At 43.0% G+C, this 23,865-nt stretch overlaps 1 protein-coding gene across 1 annotated transcript in view; it reads right to left on the bottom strand.

Moving 5' to 3' along the window:
• LOC126175147 (histone deacetylase 5) overlaps window positions 1-17,036 on the bottom strand; it is a 326,032-nt gene extending 308,996 nt beyond the window's left edge. The window contains exon 1 of the mRNA XM_049921708.1: window positions 16,934-17,036. The gene's annotated coding sequence lies outside the window, so the exon portion shown is untranslated. The remainder of the gene's footprint in view (window positions 1-16,933) is intronic.
• Window positions 17,037-23,865: the final 6,829 nt, after the last annotated feature.

The following is a 23,865-nucleotide window of genomic DNA, read 5'->3' as shown; positions in this document are numbered from 1 at the left end:
TCCAGAAGTGTCCCATGTCCGTTATGTTTGGTGGATTGTCTATTTTAATGTGTGTGTTATCTATTGTCTGGTAAAATTTCTTTTGGTTTGTGTTGAATGTTTGGTTTTGTTTCCTTCTATTTTCACTTTTCTTGTATCTTCTAAGTCGTTTGGCCAATGCTCGTAATTTCTGCTTCTTTTCATCTAATTGCTCTATTGCTTCTTGCTGTGAGATTTTACCTAACCTTTTTTGTTTTTTGTCTGATATTTCATTTATTATAAATTGTGTTAGCTGTCCGATGTCTTTTCTCAGTTTTTCTATTCTGATCTGTAGCCTGTGTTGCCATGCTGGTTTTGTGGGTTTCTTCTGTGTGTTGGTTGATTCTAATCTCTGCCTAGTGTGTATATTTAGTGTAGTGAGTGCTCCTACATAAACCAGTAATTGTAACTCTTCCATAGTTGTATTTTCATTTATTTTGTTGTGTATGATTGTGTTGATAGTTGTTATTGTTGTTTCGACTTGTGGGTTATTTGGTGGTCTATGCAAGAATGGTCTGATGTCTGTATTTGTGTATTTGTATTCTATATATGTCAACTGAAATTTTCTTCTATATCTAACTTGTGAGTCACTTCATGTTCTATTTGTGTCTGTTCTGGTGGCTGTCTTAAGATTTCGTTTTCCTCTGATTGTTTAATTGACGCGTTTTGTTCTTTGTTTGTTTTCTCTGGGATGTTTGAGTCCATTACTGTATTTTCTTCTTCTTCTAATTGCACATTATTTTGTTCCATTATTATTATTATTATTATTATTATTATTATTATTTCTTTACTTTTTCAGACGTTAAGTCTGGTTAAAAATGGAAAGTGACGCGGACCTTGATCAAGCGTCACTTCCTTTTAACTGTACGGTATATGTTATATTGCATTTAGGAACTTTCGGGTTATTGAACATGTATCAAAAATTACGGATTTCTGTAGTTGTATATATACGTTTGGATGTAGCTGTATTGCGTTAATGTACTGGTGGATATTGTGTGGTATGACTCCTGTAGATGATAGTATAATTGGTATAATGTCAACTTTATCCTGATGCCACATGTCCTTGACTTCCTCAGCCAGTTGGATGTATTTTTCAATTTTTTCTCCTGTTTTCTTTTGTATATTTGTTGTATTGGGTATGGATATTTCGATTAGTTGTGTTAATTTCTTCTTTTTATTGGTGAGTATGATGTCAGGTTTGTTATGTGGTGTTGTTTTATCTGTTATAATGGTTCTGTTCCAGTATAATTTGTATTCATCATTCTCCAGTACATTTTGTGGTGCATACTTGTATGTGGGAACGTGTTGTTTTATAAGTTTATGTTGTAAGGCAAGCTGTTGAAGTATTATTTTTGCTACATTGTCATGTCTTCTGGGCTATTCTGTATTTGCTAGTATTGTACATCCACTTGTGATGTGATCTACCATTTCTATTTGTTGTTTGCAAAGTCTGCATTTATCTGTTGTGGTATTGGGAGCTTTAATAATATGCTTGCTGTAATATCTGGTGTTTATTGTTTGATCCTGTATTGCAATCATGAATCCTTCCGTCTCACTGTATATATTGCCTTTTCTTAGCCATGTGCTTGATGCGTCTTGATCGATGTGTGGCTGTGTCAGATGATACGGGTGCTTGCCATGTAGTGTTTTCTTTTTCCAATTTACTTTCTTCGTATCTGTTGATGTTATGTGATCTAAAGGGTTGTAGAAGTGGTTATGAAATTGCAGTGGTGCAGCCGATGTATTTATATGAGTGATTGCTTTGTGTATTTTACTAGTTTCTGCTCGTTCTAGAAAGAATTTTCTTAAATTGTGTACCTGTCCATAATGTAGGTTTTTTATGTCGATGAATCCCCTTCCTCCTTCCTTTCTGCTTAATGTGAATCTTTCTGTAGCTGAATGTATGTGATGTATTCTATATTTGTGGCATTGTGATCGTGTAAGTGTATTGAGTGCTTCTAGGTCTGTGTTACTCCATTTCACTACTCCAAATGAGTAGGTCAATATTGGTATAGCATAAGTATTTATAGCTTTTGTCTTGTTTCTTGCTGTCAATTCTGTTTTCAGTATTTTTGTTAGTCTTTGTCTATATTTTTCTTTTAGTTGTTCTTTAATATTTGTATTATCTATTCCTATTTTTTGTCTGTATCCTAGATATTTATAGGCACCTGTTTTTTCCATCGCTTCTATGGAGTCACTGTGGTTATTCAATATGTAATCATCTTGTTTAGTGGTTTTTCCCTTGACTATTCTATTTTTCTTACATTTGTCTGTTCCAAAAGCCATATTTATATCATCGCTGAATACTTCTGTTATCTTTAGTAATTGGTTGAGTTGTTGATTGGTTGCTGCCAGTAGTTTTAGATCATCCATGTATAGCAAATGTGTGATTTTGTGTGGGTATGTTCCAGTAATATTATATCCATAATTTGTATCATTTAGCATGTTGGATAGTGGGTTCAGAGCAAGACAGAACCAGGAAGGACTTAATGAGTCTCCTTGGTATATTCCACGCTTAATTATTATTATTATTATTATTATTATTATTATTATTATTATTAGAAACTGTCTGAATCCAGCGACGTCAGTGTCTGTGTCGTCAACTTAACGAAAGCTTTCGAAACTAACAACTGAGATACAATCCTGGGAGTACCCTCAAAAATATATGATTGGTGGGACGAATTTCCAACTGAAGGACTCTCTGGTACGTTCTCAAAATACATAAATGATTTGTCAGAAAAGGATTATTCGCCGACGATACTGTTCTCTATAGAGAAGCATCGTCGTCAGACGGTCGTACGAAACTGCTGAAAGACTGTGTTCATTTATGAAACACAGCCTGCGATCAGCTTAGAGAAAGAAGCGGCGACACTTTCTGCAGGACCCGCCCATCACTTTGTATGATAATGCTCCAGCACATATGGCACAAGTTGTGATTCATATGTTCGATTTATGGGAGTGGGCAGTCTTGTACCATGGACGTAAGCCTTTGTGACTTCAGTCTGATTCCTAAGATGAAGGAAGCTCTTCATGGCATTTGCTTCAGAACTGTAACAGAGATTCGTCGGGCAATAGACCGCTCCACTCTTAAATATCAACACAACTGGCGCTGCTAAGGATAATCTATGACTTCCACATCGCTGGCAACAGATGACACGAGTGAGATTAGGGTGTGTACAGAATCATCGTGTCTCCTTAGCTGTATCCGCGCGAATGGAATTGGAAGAAAATCAGTAATATTGGTACCAAGTGCCCTCTGCTGCATACTGCACAGTGGTTTGCGGAGTATGTAAGTATACGCATAAGGTGTCCGGATTTACGCCTCGCTTTCATTTTACGCTTCAGTCAGCTGCACGTCTTTGAATGGCACTCGGAGTGCGGCTAGTGACCCGCTGTTGCCTGGCAAGACAGCGGAGATAAGAGGTGCGCGACAGCTCCACGGTACTGACGCGTACACTGTTTGACGAGGCCACTGAAATACTTTCACGAGATTTCCGTGTCACTGGCATCTGATATCTCAAGATTGGTGGCACGCCAATATCACCCCAGAAACCATCGCATCTACTACTGTTTTGGTAACTCACTGTCTGATTTCGACGAAGATATGTTTTTGTTCTTTTTGAGTAAAGTTATTGTAAACATATAGAGCTAGTCTGGTCCAATAGAAACGGTTTGGAATTCAACACTGGGTTGTCCCCTATGACTGACTAGAGATCTCTTGCCTCCATAATGGATAAACTCTTTAGTTATTTTCAGCTGGTACTGCATAAGCAATTAATTGAGCTGAAAAAGGACACGGAGTTAGTAATCTACTAATACAAGATACAATATTCTGATGTCGAATACCAAAAGGTTGAACGATTACCGAGAACCACCCACCTATCGAATGTGACACATTATAACAGAGTACTGGGTTGGGACTCGAACCCAGAAACCCGGCTGTGACGGGCATGTTTCTTACACCACAGCTATCAGAGGCAAGACTCACCACCCGCCCTCTTTCTTATGGTCCAAACTTCGCAGAAGCTCTCCTGCGTATCTCACTGCAAAAGCAGTCCCGGAAGAAAGGAGTCTGGAACGCACGAAAGCTGTTTTGGAAAACCTGAGCTGCGAAGGTCGGATACTTTCAATCGCTACCTGCACCGGCTTCCAGTTCCGGTCCAGTACACATTTTCGATCTGTACCACCGATACATGTCCGGAGCAGACTTTGCTGTGGCGTGCCGACGGGGGAGCTTGTTCACTGTTTAGCACAACGTCGAGGACGAGACGGCTGTTTCGCAAGACGCCAACTATGGCGTGTGACCTCGGCCGCAGAAGATCCGCGAGTGTGTCCTGGGTGAACCGAGAATATCTTCACACGGGACTGCGTAACAACTTAAGTGGAGCAGCTAGCAATGAGATTTCCGGCAATGTTACGTGTACAGCCACGCCAGGATACGTCTGTTTTAGAAAAACGCCAGCTCAAGGCGTGCACTGTACGACGTTTACAGTCGTGGCAGTTAATTCATGTCATGGAATGTCAAGTAAACACATGTCTTCAGATTAACTAACACGTGATACATCGACAGAACATGACTGACAGGCATCATCCATATAAGGAATTGATGATGATTTCCAACGAACAACACCATAGACCTGTGCAAACAGTGGGTCAGCTTATCTTACTGTAGGAAAGGCGCTTCTCTGCTACATCTACATCTATACTCCGCAAGCCACCTGACGGTGTGTGGCGGAGGGTACCTTGAGTACCTCTATCGGTTCTCTCTTCTATTCCAGTCTCGTATTGTTCGCGGAATGAAAGATTGTCTGTATGACTCTGTGTGGGCTCTAATCTCTCTGATTTTATCCTCGTGGTCTCTTCGCGAGATATACGTAGGAGGGAGCAATATACTGCTTGACTCCTCGGTGAAGGTATGTTCTCGAAACTTTAACAAAAGCCCGTACCGAGGTACTGAACGCCTCTCTTGCAGTCTTCCACTGGAGTCTATCTATCATCTCCGTAGCGTTTCGCGATTACAAATGATCCAGTAACGAAGCGCGCTGCTTTTCGTTGGATCTTCTCTATCTCTTCTATCAACCCTATCTGGTACGGATCCCACACCGGTGAAAAGTATTCAAACAGTGGGCGAACAAGTGTACTGTAACCCACACACTCAATGCCGAAATATTGCTGCTGCTTGAACGAAAAGGCACAGTTTTAATTGCAGGGCAATAACAATTCAGAACGTGAGAGACAGTACAACAGAAGCTTCAAGTGCCTAACGAATCACAGACACAAGGGGGGTAACGACACAGCTTCATCTAAAGAAATTGTGTTGGATTTCTGGTAACTGCTAGTTTGAAGCAATAACGTGTCAAGTCAATATGTCATGTGTGCGGATCATCTTAGGAAGACCCAATCTGGTCCCACAGTCCCATCACAAAACTGGTAATACAGTTCCATCACAAAACTATCCGAGAAGATGTTTAGCGAGTTCACAATCAAAACTCATGAGGTAAAAACGCACTTTCTAAATGTTACAAACAGTCTTCCAATACATCAAACGTCACATTCAGGCTGTATTATTAAGAAAAATGCACAATACTACACTTAGGATCTACACTGAGAGTAGACCAAGGAGGTATTGGTTAAGAAATAACGTTCACCCTTACTTGAAAGTAGGAGAGGAGATTAAGATTTAACGTCCTGATGATGACAGCATCATTAGAAACGCAACAAAAGTTCCGTCGGCGAAGAGAATCGATCTTGTCCTTTTTAAGGAAACCTCGTCGGCATTTGCCTTATGCGATTTAGGGAAACAGCGGAAAACCCGAGTCTGGATGGCCACAGGGAGATCTGATATGTTGTCTTCCGAATACGCGTCTTGGCTAAAGGAGTAGCGAATTCTGGCCGTACATTATATCGGCACATCTTGGTTCGCTAATCTACAGTTTACAAAGGCATGCTTCGTTGAGTTATTGGCAGCACAAAACAGTCCTCTTGACAATGAAAAATTGACGGCAATAGTTGGCCAACGCTTCTTTACAGCCCTCACTAAACATCTGTTCCATCAAGAAAAATCCGATGTTTCTCCTTGCAACACGATTATTTGCCTTTTTCAATATAGTCTTTCAGAGCCCTTCACAAAGAGAAGAAATCTGACATTATCAGATCACAACGCTAGTAATGAAATCTGGAGCAAGTTTAAATTTCCAGGAACAACACTGACGAGCGATATGAGACTGGAACAACACGTAAAGTACTGTTAGGAAGATTCAGATTTGTTGGGCGGGTTCTGGGGAACGATACACAAGGCGCTGATGCGAACAATTCTGGGGAACCACTCCAGCTTTTGCAGTAATATCGAGTAGGTAAAACAGCACGCGCTGCTGGAATCGATTAGAGGGTGGTGTAGCCCACACGACTGGGTAACAGAAATGCTCGGGGAACTGACTGGGAATCTCTGCAAGAAAGGCGAACAGAGCACTACCTCTGATCTAAGGACAACTACATTCAACTGTGGTGCGCGAACTTTTGTGATAACTAACCTAGAAAACTAGTATTTTACAGCAAATTTCTAATGAAAACACTGTAACGCGGAGTTTAAAGTTTATTATTTAAGAATGAATTCACGAGACTATAAAGATGAAAATAACTATTATTAAGTTACTCAACACTATTACTATCGCTAAGAATAATTATATTTTTAAAAAATGGGGAGATTCATGTCCACGCAAAAATCAGTATTTTAACTTTAAAATAACATATTTAACTAACAGCTAGGATTAGGCAAACGCATGTTAAGAAAAGGAATGAAACAACAAAACAAATTTCGCATATATTAAATTCAAATACGATACATTCGCAAACACTCAGCCCGAAAACGATAGTAATAAGTAATGTTATTGGCCGATAACTTTGCAGTTATATCTCATACAAGTAAAGCTACTTATTATGTCCTTATAATGGGAGCAGTCATTATAATGCTCTGATAAAGGGTCAAAAAATTTTTGGAGTTATTTCCAACTATAAGTCGTCTATTATTACGCCAAAGAATTTTTTAATAAAAATAAGGTCTAATATATTTTTAAATTCATTTGACTTTTGATATTTTAGTAAAACTCTCACGGTGGTGACATGACCTTGCTATGACGTCAAGAGTCAGTCAAGTGTCAGACGCTACGAATCTTAACACATCTTGGAAGTCTCCCATAATATCTCGCCAACAAATTACGTTATCTGAATATGGTTACCCCCAGCTTCGACATTCAAGAATCCACGTGTAGCATCAGGAAGTAAAAACTCCCCAGGTGCTGGTTTAGGTGAATTGAGGCTGGAAGAAACTATAAAATTCCGTTAACCATTCTTCTAAGTGTCTTAGCGATTTTACCCAATGGGAATTTGACGCAAGGGAGTGCCATGCTGGAGATGCGAAGGCTGATTTAATTCATATGAGTTTTTGGAAAATGAAAGTAGCATTATACCGTACCGCCACGCACCCTGTTACGCGTAGTACATGAATTATCGAGTGTCGTCACAGTTCCGTCAACGTCGGAATAGCTAACAATTCGCAGTTCGTGTTAAGTCTGTAAAATTCGACATGATGACCCATCATTTCAATAGCACAATGGTCACAGACGATCTGGTATAGTGAAGGGGGTGGAAAAAAACAAAAGACAGCTTCAGGACAGGTGATCGTTTGTGTGTGTTCGTATTTCTTTCCCCAGTCACAGAGCAGAAGAGGGTTAGAACGAAGGGATACAAGTGTGACACTGAAAGCTTCTCTTGCGGTGATCAACAAGTATCTCGGCAACTCTTCCCGGCCATCGATTTGGCACTCCACTAGTTCAAATTTCTCTCTAAAACAAGTTTCTGATCATAGCACTATAATTCGAGGTTGAAATAAAGACTGTTTGAAGCTACTGACAATGAACGGTGAAGGCTAGGCACTAATCGAGGCTGCAGTACTCCACACACTGCTGTGACTTCGAAGCATCTGCGGGCGCCTTCAGTTCTACAAATGAGCAAACGCACACTCGCTCATTTACCTCGGACACGTGCTAATGCTCTTATTGTCGGGTGTGCATGAAATTACGGCTTGATCATTCAACAAAATGTGTGGTGACGACATGATAAACATTTAAATTTGAGTACTGTACTCAAAAATAAAATCACGGTTAGGATTAAACGTCCTGTCGATGACAAGTTGTTTAGGGACAAAACACAAACGCAGTCGGGGATGGATAGCAGTACAGCAAAGTGTGTTCTGGCACAGCTGACACTGTTGCCAGATTTCCGATCACTTCCCCTTCCCCTACGGCGTCATCGATAACATAATGCAATATTGTCTGATTTCACCCTGAGCCACGGAAATTGGCATATGTATAAAATGGCGGAAAATTTTTAAAAAATGGTGAATATAAAAAAACACCATTGTCTCCATGGGCCACGCTCCTGCCCCTCTTCCAGTTCTGGGACAAAAAGCATTGTCTGCGTGGTTGTCAGATCACTTACCCCAAGTTTGAAATGGCGGGAAATTAAAAAAAAAGTTCTTGGCTTTCCCAACTTGTATGTCGTTACAGTTCACTTGCCGTAAGTTTAAGTCCACACAATGTCGTCATCGTTCCCCCACCCCCTTCCGCCGCCGGTCTCTCTGAGGTTGCACTTCAAACAATTGTTACACTAAGTTTGAAACCCAAAGCTTACTTATCTTGAATTCAAAATTCACTATTCCTAAGATTAAAATGGCGATAAATTAAACCGCCTACATACCCTAAGTTTACTATGACAGGAAGACCTCTGGTTGTGAGAACTAGAGCACCTGGCCTAACTTTATAACTCACTGGCGCAGTCTGTGCGGATGTCAAACACTCATCACTGTCGTGTGTGGGGACGTATGTGCGTATGAGAATAAGAACAGGACGGGAACAACGGCGTCGATGTCTAAACAAACGGTACACCGAGCAGAGCCCCCGCTGGCCGCACTGGGCCGGGAGTTCCCTTCAGCCGTCACGCTGCCACGACCTGCTGTCTCTGTGCCGCGTTTGCCTGGCTTTAAGTGTGGAGGTTTCGTGCGCAACCGCATAGTACTCTCCACCTAGACGCCTAGGTCTGGTGGTCCAGCTTCGACCTACACTACCTGTATACGAACCTGCCTGCACCACGTCGTCAGTTCAGGCAATTCGCCCCAACACAGTCAGCTACGTCGTTTCACAATTGACCCTGCTGTACACCGTCACGCCTTATATCACTGACAGTGCTCCGCGAACCCTTCTATGCCCGCGTTCGGTCAGTACAGTGCTGTCGTCTATCACTGTCGTGGCGGGCCATTAAGGGCCGTAAGGGAGCACATCTGCAAACTGTAGATCAATATCGTGAACGTACAGCTACGACAAGTGAAATCGGTGCTCGTCGGGAAGCATTAGTCATTCACCTCCAATTTCATTTTCGAGTGGAATTCAACCGAAATCAATAAATATTATACCGCCATCACTGAATTTTGCTTTGAGATCAGCAAATATAGTACCGAAATCTATCAATTTTCTACGTAAAACAGAATTTTAATGTTAAATCTACTCTCGTACTGTTGAACATGTACATCGAAGAATCAAATTCAGTTATTAATTCAGCAAAAGACGCAAAATAGCTAAAATGTCACACAGCTATTACGTCTAAGCGGTCCTGCTTCACTGTGTCTTTTACGTTGCCAACTGAACATCAGATTTCTCCACAGGATTTCTGAATGTTGACAGCTAACATACATACAGCAAATCACTGAATTTTCACCTCAATTTTATGCTAAATTCAACGAGTATTGTATCGAAATGAGTGAAATCTATACCGAAAGCAGCGAATTTCACGTCAAACATGGTGGTCCATGCCATTAGTTTCATCTGGGCTATAAATGGCTCTGAGCACTATGGGACTTAACATCTGAGGTCAGCAGTCCCCTAGAACTTAAGAACTGCTTAAGCCTAACTAACCTAAGGACATCACATACATCCATGCCTGAGGCAGGATTCGAACCTATGACCGTAGCGGTCGCGCTGTTCCAGACTGAAGCGCCTAGAACCGCTCGGCCACAAAGGCCAGCGATACGTAACAGTATGATCCTAGCAGGGGCGCGCCTGATTTCATTTGACACCTGTTGTCATGTATACTTCATTAGCACCTCAAAACCCACTCCTAGAAGTGATCGCACTAGTGTGTTCCGAGAACCGTTCCAACAAATGGACGTCTTCCATTCGCTTTACGAAGTCAAAGAACGATTCCACTGTAACCGCCACAGCCTTTCATGATCATAATATAACGGTTTGAGATGTTTTACACAAAGTCTAATGACACAACCTCTCTCTGTACCGTCACTGCAAAACAGAAAAAGTGTTGTGAAACCACATATAGGGAAGTGGATTGGAATAATACAATCATTTCACATGTTAGCGGTGCTTTACCGCTCAAGTACATTACGTTTATGTATTTAGCTGCTGATATGCCTTTCAAATCTCTGGAGGTCTTAAAAATGATACTGTACACAGTGTTATCGAATTTCCAGTATGCTTTTGGTTTTAACCAGTGCCTGTGGTAAGCTGTCATCTTGTCATCTGTCACAGTTCGTTATCAGTCGTAACTGAAAAAAAAAGACTATCGTCAATACGAATGTCACTGACCAAGACAATGAAAGCAAACTCTTTGACCGAAATATGCGTCCGCAGAGCAGCAGCATTTGAGGTTTGTGCCGTTGATATTGTACTAACGTCACGAACAGAACAGATCAGTAGCTCACGCCGATCTATCTCTCACGATAACTGTCCAGCACATGATTAGGTAAATGTGTGCAGAGTTATGGTATAATCGCACCAATTCCTCTTACTGATTAAAAATGTAAGAGGGGACGTTAAATAAGTAACGCAACACATTTTTTTTCTCGGCCAGTTGCGGTTGATAAATGCGGAAATCGTTCCAGGACATCGTGGAATATTCCCGCTTCAGACCCCTACAGTTTCATGAAGTTCGGGCGCTAACGTAGCCTTTATAATGGCGTCTGTAACGGGAGATGAACCAGACCATCGTAGATATTCGTAGGCGCTTGCAGAATGTGTGCAGAGACCCGACAGTGAACAAAAGCATAGACAGTCGTTGGGCGAGGTGTCTGTCATCATCGCAACAAGGTCGTGGAATTCTGTCCGATCTGACTCCCGCAATGTGTTCTTTGCCACAAGAATGTAAACGAACTTTTCCTTCTCCATGACAACGCAAGGGCACACACAAGTCTGCACACGCGAGAGGAGCACACAAAGCTTCTTCATTGGAGTGTTCGTCCTTGTCTACCCTACAGCCCGTATCTCGCACCTTCCGTCTTCCATTTGTGTGGCCTAACGAAGGATGCGGTCCGCGGGAAGCAGCACGTGGATGACGGTGAGGTACACCAAAACTTCTGATTCCGACGTCGACTAGTACAGTGTTATCATGCGCGCATGCAAACCTTCTCAGTAAGGTGGAGTAAGGCCGTCGCATTGAACGCAGATTATGCTGAAAAAGAAGATTTTGTAGCCTAAAGAGTGGAGAGTAATACACTGTATTGGAATCCTGAATAAAGCCAAACAGCTTTCAGAACAAAAGATGTTGCATTCATTATAGAACGTCCCTTGTATTAGACTACTATTACAGTGAAGCACACGTAGCACGATTTAGAGCTTGTATCACTGACACCTATTCTACTGGAAGACAGAACACAGCTCATTATACCGGATTGGGAATTTCACACCTCTCAATACACATAAATGACAGACATAGACACCAAATGTTTTTAAAGCATTCCTAAATCATTCTGGACCAACACTGTATAAGATCACAGTTTCTGGCTTTCCAGAGGTAGCATGAGACTCGATCTCACAAGCACTGCAAATACCTCCAGACATGGAAGAGTATTCCTTCCAATTGATGAAAGTTTCTTCTTGGTACATACTAGATAAACGATGATAAGTGGCACAGGTTTGCGATCGAAGTTAAACGGCGACGTAGTACATACATTCGCAACTGTTACAGAGGACGAGCAGCGAGTTGTCGGACAAACATCGCAACTAAATACGTAAACGTGATGTACTCGAGCGGTAAAGCCCCGCTTCGTGATCCTCACGCGCAACGTGTGTTGGAGGCCACAGAACTGTTCTGCAGTCAGCTTCAAATGCTGGTTCTCTAAATTTTCTCAATAGATTTTCTCGAAAAGAACGTCACCTTCCCTCTATGGATTCCCACCCGAAGCATCTCCGCAATACTTTAGTGTTGTTCTAACATACCGACAACAAGTCTAGCAGCCCGCCTCTGAATTGCTTCGGTGTCTTCCTTTAGTCAAAGTCTACCAGCTTAGTGGCACAGAACGAGCAGTATACCGCAGACGTGTTTATGCGCTCCTCCGAGAAGGTCGTGTAGGACTTCACGTTAAATGCAGCGCAGAACCGATTAGCGGGCCAGAAAATTTCTGCACGCCTGTCGTTTTCTTCGACGGCGCGAAGGAATTATACCATTTTTGTTTTCCAGAGAGCGCAGGAACGTGTCTGTAGTTAAGTTCTCGCCCACTGCGACTGAGCTGGTGGATTCTATGGACTCGAGTCAAACAACACAAGGGTCGAAAGCTAGTCGCGCACGAATACCATGTGGGGAACAATCGATAACGCCAAATCGCCGAAACGAGTTCGTCGTGTAGCTCGGGTCACTACGACTAAATAAATAAACAGCGCAGCAAAAAACTTGTACTTAAAATATATCGTTGTTGGACCTCAAGCGAGCTGCGGGCACACTGGAAACGAAATATCTGAAAATCGATATTTGGTTTGTTTGCAACGCACGTTCTTTCTCCGAGTTTACTTGTTTCAACATTTCTCTTACATTCTCTCTCGCCAGTCAAGTAAGATGGCAATCTTTCAAGCGCCCTTCTGTATACATGTTTAATGTCCCTCGTAGTCCCAGCTGCTATGGATACCATACAGTTGAGAAGTATTCACGTATGCTCCATACATAATAATTTGTATAAATAAACGGCAATTTCTGTACATACTACCAATGAACCGTAACCTGCCTCAGTATTTCTACACACTGTTATTAATAAATATTTGTACATTAGCGACTCTTGTAGGCTCTGATGAATCGTGCAGGATATCAAGCGTTTACGTTTTCTGATTGCACAAATTCTCGTATGCACTCGATAAACAACTTTCCCATAATTTGCCCGAATTGATTTATTTAAATTTTACTCTCTGAACATTTTTGACGAAGTCGTTGCGCGGAAACACAACCTCTCAATACTGCATGCGAATCTCCTCACGCAGTTACATCAAACGGTCCCGTATCGATTGCCGACGCGACTGCAGAGACCGATATAAAGAAATACGCGATTTGCGAAGCGTTACCCAGGCGACCAGCCCTGACCCGACCGCGTCCTTCCTAGCGAGCCTCTGGACACTGGTCAGTATTGAAAAGGCTCAGTCAATTTCACGGGCACGGAATGGATGTAGGCGATGTGAATGAAATCGATAAATTCGCAACGTCGTGAAGCAATATCACTGAAAACAGTTCAGACACGCTGAACTTGCAATTAAATGAATATGTCATGGGAATTAAAAATTGGGGTTCGACGAGACCCGAACGCGTATTTGCCGCTCAACCACCGGGCTATCTGAGCACGCCTCCTAGTCTGACGTTCCCGCCTACTATTTCCAAACACTACTACCAGACGTTTCCCACGGATTACGTGGGAAAAGCACCACCGAGGCGAACAGAGAAGTTGGACGGCAGCGTCTCACCATCCCACAATGGACACAGTGTGTACCAAATCAATTATAATTCGGCGAAACGAAACGAATGAGTAAATGTGGATGAAAGGAATTAATCATATTCTGGCACAAAGTTTAATCTGTCGCAACTTATTCGCTACATTGCGGATTCAGCATTTCTAAACGGTCCCCAGTGATGTCGTTTCTTGTCACTGCATTTTGACTCACTTCATCGACACGGATTCATTCAATTCAGTTCAGTGCGCCGAACTGAATTCGTGTACCTCCCGAGATCCCGTCCCGCAGGCTCGCTTAGTTGGCCTAGTGGTCCAGACGACTGCCACCGTCACAGTCTGGCACAGGCGTTCGAACGTCACAAGACATTCGCCGTCAGGCTGTCTCCTCGAGTCCCGACGACTGGCCCTCCCCTCCGAGCATCAGCATCGCAGTGCAGCGCCGATGGCGCGGCAGAAATCTCCGGGCGTGGCAACGAGGCGCGGTGACATTTCTCCGATACGGAGGCGGGCGCCGCGTGATGGCCGGCCGAGAAAAATAACGCGGAGCTAGGCAACGGACGTCCATCTTAGAGGAGGAAAAACAAAACTGGAAAACATGGGCAGCAACACTCACAACCAGACCAGCAGTAGGCTGACAAACAAATGCCCCGCATCCAATGAGCGAGCCTTCTTGTTGCGATTCTGGACTTACCGAATACAACGTACAAGGAGTGAAAGGTCAGCCACAACGCGTACAGAAACCAAAATCAAATTACAATTCTAAGACTCTGACGACATGAAACGGACGCAGTAGTCTCTCCACTGCCTTATTCAATCCGCCCGTACATGATGAGAAATTTGCGAGGGAAATTTAAGACCAGGAAGAAGAAATACGAACTTTGAGGTTTGTTGATGAACCTATAATGCTGTCAGAGACAACACATGGTTGGAAGATGAATTGAACGTCATGAATTATCTTAAAGAGCATTAACAAAAGTAAAACAAGGGCAACGGAGTGAGGCAGAGTAACTGACAGTAACAAAAGTTTAAAAAAAAGCATAAAATGAAGACTGGCAACAGCAAGGAAAGCTTTATGTAAATGAGGAATATGCTGACGTGTAATATACATTTAAGTGTTACAAGTATTTTTTGGTTTTATCTTTATAAGGGACGTGAAACATGTACGATAAACCGTTCGGACAAGAAGGGAACGGTTGCTTCTAAAGTGTGGTTTTACAGAAAAATGATGGATATCAGATGGACAGAATGGATAACTGACGAAGAGGTTCTGAGGCGAGTTGGTGGAAAAAGAGCGTTATTGTGCGACTTCACTAAAATAAAGGACAAGCTAACAGGACACATCATCACGATGCATAAGAGCTATAGTTTATTTGGTAATGGCGAGAAGTGTGAGTGGAAAAAATTGTACGCGGAGAACGAAGCTTGAATATAGTGGACGTACGAGACTACAGAGGTGAGGAGACTCACGCAGCGCAGACCGGAGCACAGATGTGCAGCAAACCAGTCTCCTTACTCGTGGAAACAACAGCAAGATCGTCCATAAAAATGCCTTTTGCTTCCGAGAAACCTAAGTTCACACATAAACATGGTTGTTCTACTCGATTTTACGACGTACTTTTACACAAAAAAACTCAATGAGAAGCTGGATTGTAATAGTTATTCATTACAGCGAGTTTTACAGTCTTTGATATCACCAGATGACAAGTTTTGAAAGAACAAAAGGAAACGTGTTTCTGTTCCAACAGGTTAAGTGCATACTTCACACCACATACCGTTCTTATCAAGTCAAGAAGATCATGAGATAGACGCACCAAATGTAAAATAAACTCTTCGAATAGAAAAGGAATATCAAAATTTTACGATATGTCTGAACGTCGTGGACATGTTACTAATTCAGTGATAACGACGACTCAAAAGCAAGTTTTTAATTACGGGTCTACAACGATCTCTTGCACACTGAGAAGCAGATAAAATAAAAGCGTAACAAATATGAAATTTCTGCCACTATAGCCCCTAATTCCCACTGTTACATACGTCTCGCGTAATAGCCCCTAATTCCCACTGTTACATACGTCTCGCGTAATGACCATGAGGAGAAAAGTCGAGAAATTAGAGCCGATACAGAGGCTTTCCAACAAAAATTCATCCCACACGCTATTCGCGAGTCGAACAGGGTTGGAGATCTCAGTTAGCGATACAAAAAGTACGCTCCGCCACACACCATTAAGTGGCTTGCAGAGTCTGATGTAGATGTAGATTTTAAGCTGTGACAGACTGTTTCTACATAATATTTTCTTCAGGTACGGTTCCATGGCAAGATTTTGTGTACAAAAATTAAATTTCCAACGTAAAATTTGCATGAAACGAGTTTCAACAAAAACTCTGCGTGTCTTACACATATCAGAGAATACACTTTTCATTTGTCACAGTAAGAGAACTGAAACAAGATGTTAAGATAAAATAGATGACAGAGCTGAAGGAGTCGAGCCTTTTTGGCTTTGGCAGGGAGTAAAGAATCAGGGGAGGAAATATTTAGTTTCGTAAATTTCCTATGCAGAGAATTCAGTTCTCGAATATTCGTTGTGATACTGTAATGCAAATCGTGTGAGAAACGATAAACTTTAAAATTTCATACAGAGGTTGAAAATTACAATCATTTACACAAAACCTTATCTCCTAATATCAACCAAATCGTGAAAATTACAGTAATGGTGATTAAGGATAGATCGAACAGAATATACCCCTTAGAAAACGCTTTAGTTGTAAATCTGCCAAGAAGAAAACTGTAAGATCGAGAAATAACGCCCACCGTCTAATCGAACGTTAGTGGGGCGCTTTCGGCAAGCCAAATTACCAGAAGGTGGTGTGCGGTAAGTATTCCAGCAATTCGACTAGAACGTAAAGGGACTCAAACGGTTGTGGAGCGCAGCGCAACGCAGCGAGAGGAACGGACGCAGACTGCGTGTGGCGGCGTTACAAGGCTGCCGGCGCAGCGCGTTACAGGAAGGAGCGCGCCTTCTCCGTCACAACATGGCCGTGCCGTGCCGCGCCCTTCCCAAAAACGCGCCTTGACGATCCCTAAAAGTACGCCACCTCGTAACGTAAAAATGGGTGTAACATACGGTGTGGAAGAACCGCAGCAGATACCTGGTTCCGATGGGCTCGCCGTAGCGCAGACGGGGGGCTGATGACGAGCCAGCGGATAGTCGCGCCCTGGCAGGCGACTGGCAACGAGCTAGTTCTGGCGACAAAACCTTTCCTTCTCCCGGAGCGTTACGTTACGTTACGTTACGTTCCTTTCCGGCGTGACGTACGCTAGGGACGCGCGGCGCGACTACCTGTCAAACGCCGCAGCTGCGCCGCGCCCGCCCCCCGGCGGACAATCCGTGAACTCGGTCGAGCGGCGCCCGAAGGGCGGCGGACAACGCCGAGCGCAGACGACGGCTGTCGACAAATGACAGGCGAGCCGCGGGAAGTGGGCGATTTTCACGCCACCTCCAGCACCAGCTCCGGTCCGCACGCACCCGGGTTTAGGTCAAGGTCGCGCCGCGCAAGACACATCGCTGGAGACCACGCGACCCGGGTCAGATCCTGATATCTGAGAACCAACTCTTCCGCGGGTGCTGGTTTTAATGCGCAGCTTCACCTTCGCTATCGAGCTCATTAAGGACGCACGATTACTTAATCCGGTGTCGTTGCAACTTTGCAAAGCAATATGTCGTGTTCAAAAATTTCGGAATGAGTTCCACCAGACAGCTGCTTTTATACTCATTCGTTGTGAGAATAAATTAATCGGATTAATGTCGAACGAAAGAGCGGCCTTTACTCGACTCGACTCTCATGTGAGAAAAGTCACGAATACTTGCGAGTAGTTAAATAACGCTTACACAACTGAATTTTTTCTAGAGGAGGGATGACTTTTATTTATATGGTAATGCTCTTGGGTGATTTTTTAACTATTTTGGATGCAAGATTTATACAAAAATATGTACCAGTTTTCAAAACATACTCTGTACAGTTTCTATGATTAAAATAACTAATTAAGAAATATTCTCCGTTGTAATAAATAGTAAAATGACCATTCAATAATTGCCACGCAAAAAAATAATAACAATATTCAATTACACAGTGGAATATAGCGAACCAACCACATACGTGTACTCTGGCGGTCACGAGCTGCTGCGCACTACCACACTGACTTGCTGATATTTTCATAGTGATGCCCAGTAGTTGGCAGCACTTGCGCACTATGAAAATGCTGAACATACACCAACGTGTACTTCAGGTTTCCACTGGGAAAAAGTACTTCAGTTGCAGCGGAGACACGGTAAAACTTAATGTTGACAAGAAGGGCTGAAAGGGTTAAAATTTCGTGTGTCTCATGTACGCTGATCAAAAGGCGGCGAGGAGTCGAGGGATGGAAACAATGACGCCTTGGAAGGCCACTGGAGGGAGTAAGCACCACATCTGTACACACAAGTCATCTAATTCCAACATATTCCCAGGGGGGGGGGGGGGGGGATGAGCTCTGACGACATGTTCAATCACATCCCAGGTGTGTTCGACGAGATTCAGATGTGGCGAGTTAGGGAGCCTGCACATCAACTGGTACTCGACACTGCGTTCCTCAAACCACACGATCACACTCCTGGGCTTGAGACATGGCGCATTATCATGTTGAAAAATGCCACTGCCGTCCGGAAACATGATTGTAATGAAGGGATGTCGCGCTCTGCAATCAGTGTACGACACTCCTTACCCATCATGGTGTTCCCAAAAGCTCCACTAGACCCAGGGATGCCCACGTGAACGTTCCCCAGAGCATAATGGAACCGCTGACAGCTTGTCTCCGTCTCACAGTGCAGGTATCAAGGAGCTGTTCCCCACGAACACGACGGCATAGGTATGGGGATTCATCATACCATGCAACGCTCTGCCGCTGCGTCAACGCCCAGTGCCGATGGTCACGTGCCCATTTCAGTCGTAGTTGCCGATTTCGTAGTGTTAAAATTGACAGTTGCACGGATCGTCGGCTGCGGAGGCCCATCGTTAGGAGTGTTCGGTGCGCACTGTGTGTTACGTCTACTCTGCCCAGCATTAAAGTCTGATGTCTGTTCCGCCACAGTTGTCCTCCCGTCCTGTTTTAACAGTCTGTCCGGCCTACGACGCCCGACGTATGTAAAGAGGGGTGGCCGCCCAACCCCACGAGGTCTGGACGTGGTTCCACCTTGGTTTCGTCACGTGTTGAAGATACCGCAGCACCCCTGGAAAACCCAACAAGACGGCGTAGTGTCCGAAATGTTCGTGCCGAGCCTCCGCGCCGTCACAATCTGCCCTCGGTTAAACTCACACAGGTCGCGCGCCTTCCCCATTCTACACACTGACAGCACACTCACTGATACCACATACACCGTGCGTGTGTTTGACTGGCAAGGTGACGCTGCTGTCGCCTGGACGGGTTTATGTCGATAGTAGATCGGTATTCATATTGTTATGGCTGATCAGTGTATCGAATTCCTATAATAATTCAATATGATCTCCAAAGAAAATTACACTGACACAAGAGTAAGCCAAATACAAATGTCGTTTTGTGCTCGATAAATCCAAACACGGATGGAAAATTTATAAAGAGCGCTCACAAAAAATGGAAAGTGAACGTCACGTCGACAGCCAACGCACTAGGGACATAAAATAATTTACGATTGGACAACTAATGACGATATTTCCCTAAAATCCTCTCGCATCCGGTCAGAGCTGTCGCGAATATTTTTCATGATAGAAAACTGTGACGAAAGGATTTGTACTTAAAATTAAGAGTAGACGCTAAGATTCAAAGTGGTACAGAGAAAAAATAAGCAAAGACTCATACTAACAACGTACACGACCGGTGAACTCCAATCGAACGACGCTGTGTGCGTTTTGGAGCCTCACTCCGACTGTGCTGCCAGGCGTGCATCCGTAATTGTGGGCACTGTGCCAAACAACGGCGACTGTGCGAACTCACCTGCTGCGGGACTTGGCCGTCGGGAACCCTCTGTTCTACGAGAGGAACGGCTAAGAACAACAACGTTGACGTCTACAGCGTGAAACAGAAAAGGACGACCACAAGGTTCTATGACTTAGCGATCAATGTATGGTTAACATTTTGAATTTTTAACGTGTAGTTGTTTTGGTGGTAGTGGTGTTGGAGGTGGTGTTGGTGGTGGTGTCTGTGGCAATACTGACGCATTATGTAATAGGAACTACAGGTGGCGGTTTTGTAACATGTCGGTAACTGAAGGCAGTTGACTATTAACAGAGAGCTTATCGGTGTTTTACCGAGTTGTTGTTTTCATTTTCTGCACAATATTTCGACGGCCGATCCAGCAGCCCTCATCAGGTGCTGCGAGTTTTGCTGCCACGTGCACTCGCTGCCTGACTGTCAACTGGTGTCGCTGTTGCGCCGCTGTTTATAGCCGACTTCGACTCCAGACGCCCACTAAACCTTTGGATGCTCTTTCGTAATCCGTGAAACAAATTCTCTCAGCTCTTCCAGCTATGGTGAATGTGATGGCCAGCTAGTTTTTAATAAATTTAGTGCCGGGCTGCAAGCGTTACTTGAACTGAAACCGCCATTCATGTTTATTAGGTCTTCTGACTTTTTTTTCGATAGGACTACTTAATTATGCTCCGCCAGATACTTGGCGTTTGCACCACACTACTAGTCTCATCGTGCTCATTCAACGAGTACTAGCGATCCCGGCAATACTTTGCAGTAGCTAAACGTGCACTGGAACTGGATTATGTCGTAATTTCCTCCCTCCCCCCTCCCTGTCCACCTACTCCTCCCCTCTCCTTTGTCCATCTCCTCCTCGTTCACCTCTCTCCGTCCATCTCTCTATCTCTGACCTTGAGCCTTGTTTGTTTTTACTGCCAAAGAAACCTTGATGGGAATTGAGTCATTTACCATGAATAGGTAAATCATTTTGGATCATCGTTATACAGGGTACGGAAGATCTCTCCTCCTGCTGGACGTGTGAGGATACTAGCTTCAATGACAGTACTTTGCATAGCGTTAATCTGGCCTGCTAGCCTTGATAAAACTGAATACGAGACATAACACGAAACCACACGACAGAAAACGAAACCACACATTTTCCCAACACAGCATTTTCTTTCTCGCAATCGGTCGTTATAGGAAACCCGTACATTTTCGTTTATAAAAATATATAGCCTATACCCGTCTGAATGATTATTAGCGCAGCGCGAAAAAATTTTTGGTAAATCAATAAAGAATTTTTCCAGATTTTTTTCCTAATAAGTTTTTCCCTTTATATAGCACATATATATTTATGTACCACATATCTTACAAAATATGTAGCCTCTGTCAGTGCGAACGTTTATTAGAGTGTTGTTGTTGTGGTCTTCAGTCCATGCTACCCGATCCTGTGCAAGCTTCTTCATCTCGAAGTACCTACTGTAACCTACATCCTTCTGAATCCACTTAATGTATTCAACTCTTGGTCTTCCTCTACGACTTTTACCCTCCACGCTGCCCTCCAATATTAAATTGGTGATCCCTTTATGCCTTAGAACATGTTCTACCAACCGATCCCTTCTAGTCACGTTCTGCCACAAATTCTTCTTCTCCCCAATTCTATTCAGTACCTACTCATTAGTTACGTGATCTACCCATCTAATCTTCAGCATTCTTCTGTAGCAACACATTTCAAAAGCTTCTATTCTCTTCTTGTCTAAACCGTTTATCGTCCAAGTTTCATTTCCATATATGGCTACACTCCACACAAATACCCTCAGAAAAAGACTTCCTGACACTTAAATCTATATTCGATGCTAACAGATTTCTCGTCCACAGAAATGCTTTTCTTGCCATTGCGATTCTACATTTTCTATCCGCTCTGCTTTAGCATCATCAGTTATTTTGCTGCCCAAATAGCAAAACTCATCTACTACTTTAATGGCCTCATTTTCTAACCTACTTCCCTCAGCATTACCTGTTTCAATTCGACTACATTCCATTATCCTCCTTTTGCTATTCTTGATGAGCACCTTTTATCCTCCTTTCAAGAAATTGTCTATTCCGTTCAATTGCTCTTCGAAGTCCTTTGCTGTCTATGACAGAATTGCAATGTCATCGGCAAACCTCAAATTTTTATTTCTTCTCCCTGAACTTTAATTCTTTCTCCTTTACTGCTTGCTCAATGTAAAAACTGAATAACACCGGGGACTGGCTACAACTCTGCCTTCCCAACCATTGCTTCCCTTTCAAGCCGGGCGACTCTTAACTGTCATCTGGTTTCTGTACAAGCCGTTAGTAACCTTTGCTCCCTGTATTTTACTCCTGCTACCTTCAAAATTTCAAATTCCAGCGAACACTGTCAAAAGTTTTCTTTAAGTCTACAAACGCTAGAAACGTGGGTTTTCCTTTCCTTAACCTAGCTTCTAAGATAAATCGTAGGGTCAGTATTGCCTCTAGTGTTCCTACATTTCTACGGAATCCAAACTGATCTTTCCCGAGGTCGGTTTCTACCAGTTTTCCCTTTCTTCTATAAGGAATACGTGATAGTATTTTGCTACCGTAACTTATTAAATTAATAGAACTATAGTTCGTAATTTTCTCACCTGTTAGCGCCTGCTTTCTTTGGAAATGGGATTATTTCTTCTTCTTGGAGACCGGGGGTATTTCACTTCTCACACATATTGCTCACCAGATGGGAGAGTTTTTTCATGGCTGGCTCTCCCAAGGCTATCAGTAGCTCTACTGGAATGTCTTCTACTCCCGGGGCCTTGTTTCGACTTAAATCTTTGAACGCTTTGTCAAATTCTTCATGCAGTATCATATATCCCTTCTCATTTTTCTCTATGTTTTCTTCCATTTCCATAACATTGCCCTCATGTAAATCTCCCTAGTACAGACCCTTAGGTACTCCTTCCACTTTTCTGCTTTCCCTTCTTTGCTTTGGTCTGGTTATCCGTCTGAGCTCTTGATATTCATACAAGTGGTTCTCTTTTCTCCAAAGGTCTCTTTAATTTTCCTGTAGGCAGTATCCATCTAACCCCTAGTGACACATGCTTCTAGATCCTTACATTTTTCCTCTAGTCATTCCCGCTTAACCATTTTGCACTTCCTGTCTCATTTTTTAGACGTTTGTATTCCTTTTTGCCTGCTTCATTTATTGCATTTTTATATTTTCTCCTTCCATCGACTAAATTCAATATCTCTTCTGTTACCCAAGGATTTCTACAAGCCCTCGTCTTTTTACCTACTTGATCCGCTGCTGCCTTCACTATTTCATCTCTCAAGGGTCCCCATTCTTCTTTTACTGTATTCCTTTTCCCCGTTCCTGTCAATCGTTCCATAATGCTCCCGATGAAATTCTCAACCCCCTCGGTTTCTTTCAGTTTATCCAGGTCCCATATCCTTAAATTCCCACCTTTTTGCAATTTCTTCAGTTTTAGTCTACAGTCCATAAACAACAAATTGTGGTCAGAATTCACATCTGCCCCAGGAAATGTCTTACAATTTAAAATCAGGTCCCTAAACCTCTTACCATTATACTATTACATAACCAATCTTAAGTGTTATTGGCGTGCTTATGCTTCCGCTACCGCCAACCCTCTCACAGAGTGACTTCCGTATCTGGGAGAATAAGGAGTTTCGAGTATTTATGATAAAATATACGTGCCTCTTTGCGTGCTATCAATCGCAAAACACCTCGTTTCGATACCTTGAACCGTTTATAAAATATGACTATTGTTACGACATTATTCCCGATGTAGACGGACAGAAATGGGCACGTCACGCGCCACCGCCTGACAGATACAATAACCAATATCAAGAGAACGAAATAAGGTATCGTCCTGCTCTCGGTTTTAAATAAAATTTCGACATTTGTCTACATTTCATACACAGCAATGTTTGGGCTAAAATCAACAATACGCAATGCGTTTTCACTTCCGAAAACTCATTAAAATTTTGTGCAGTACTTTACTTAATCTGATGCAGTGCAGTAACTCTGAAGAATAACGAAAAGAAATTCATTGCTTTATCGAGCAAAGATATCAGACTGTAAGGTGTG

The sequence above is a fragment of the Schistocerca cancellata genome, chromosome 3 (genome assembly GCF_023864275.1).
Source record: "Schistocerca cancellata isolate TAMUIC-IGC-003103 chromosome 3, iqSchCanc2.1, whole genome shotgun sequence".
Classification (NCBI taxonomy): domain Eukaryota; kingdom Metazoa; phylum Arthropoda; class Insecta; order Orthoptera; family Acrididae; genus Schistocerca; species Schistocerca cancellata.
Note: the sequence above shows the minus strand (reverse complement) of the source record. Positions and strands in the feature narration are given on the sequence as shown.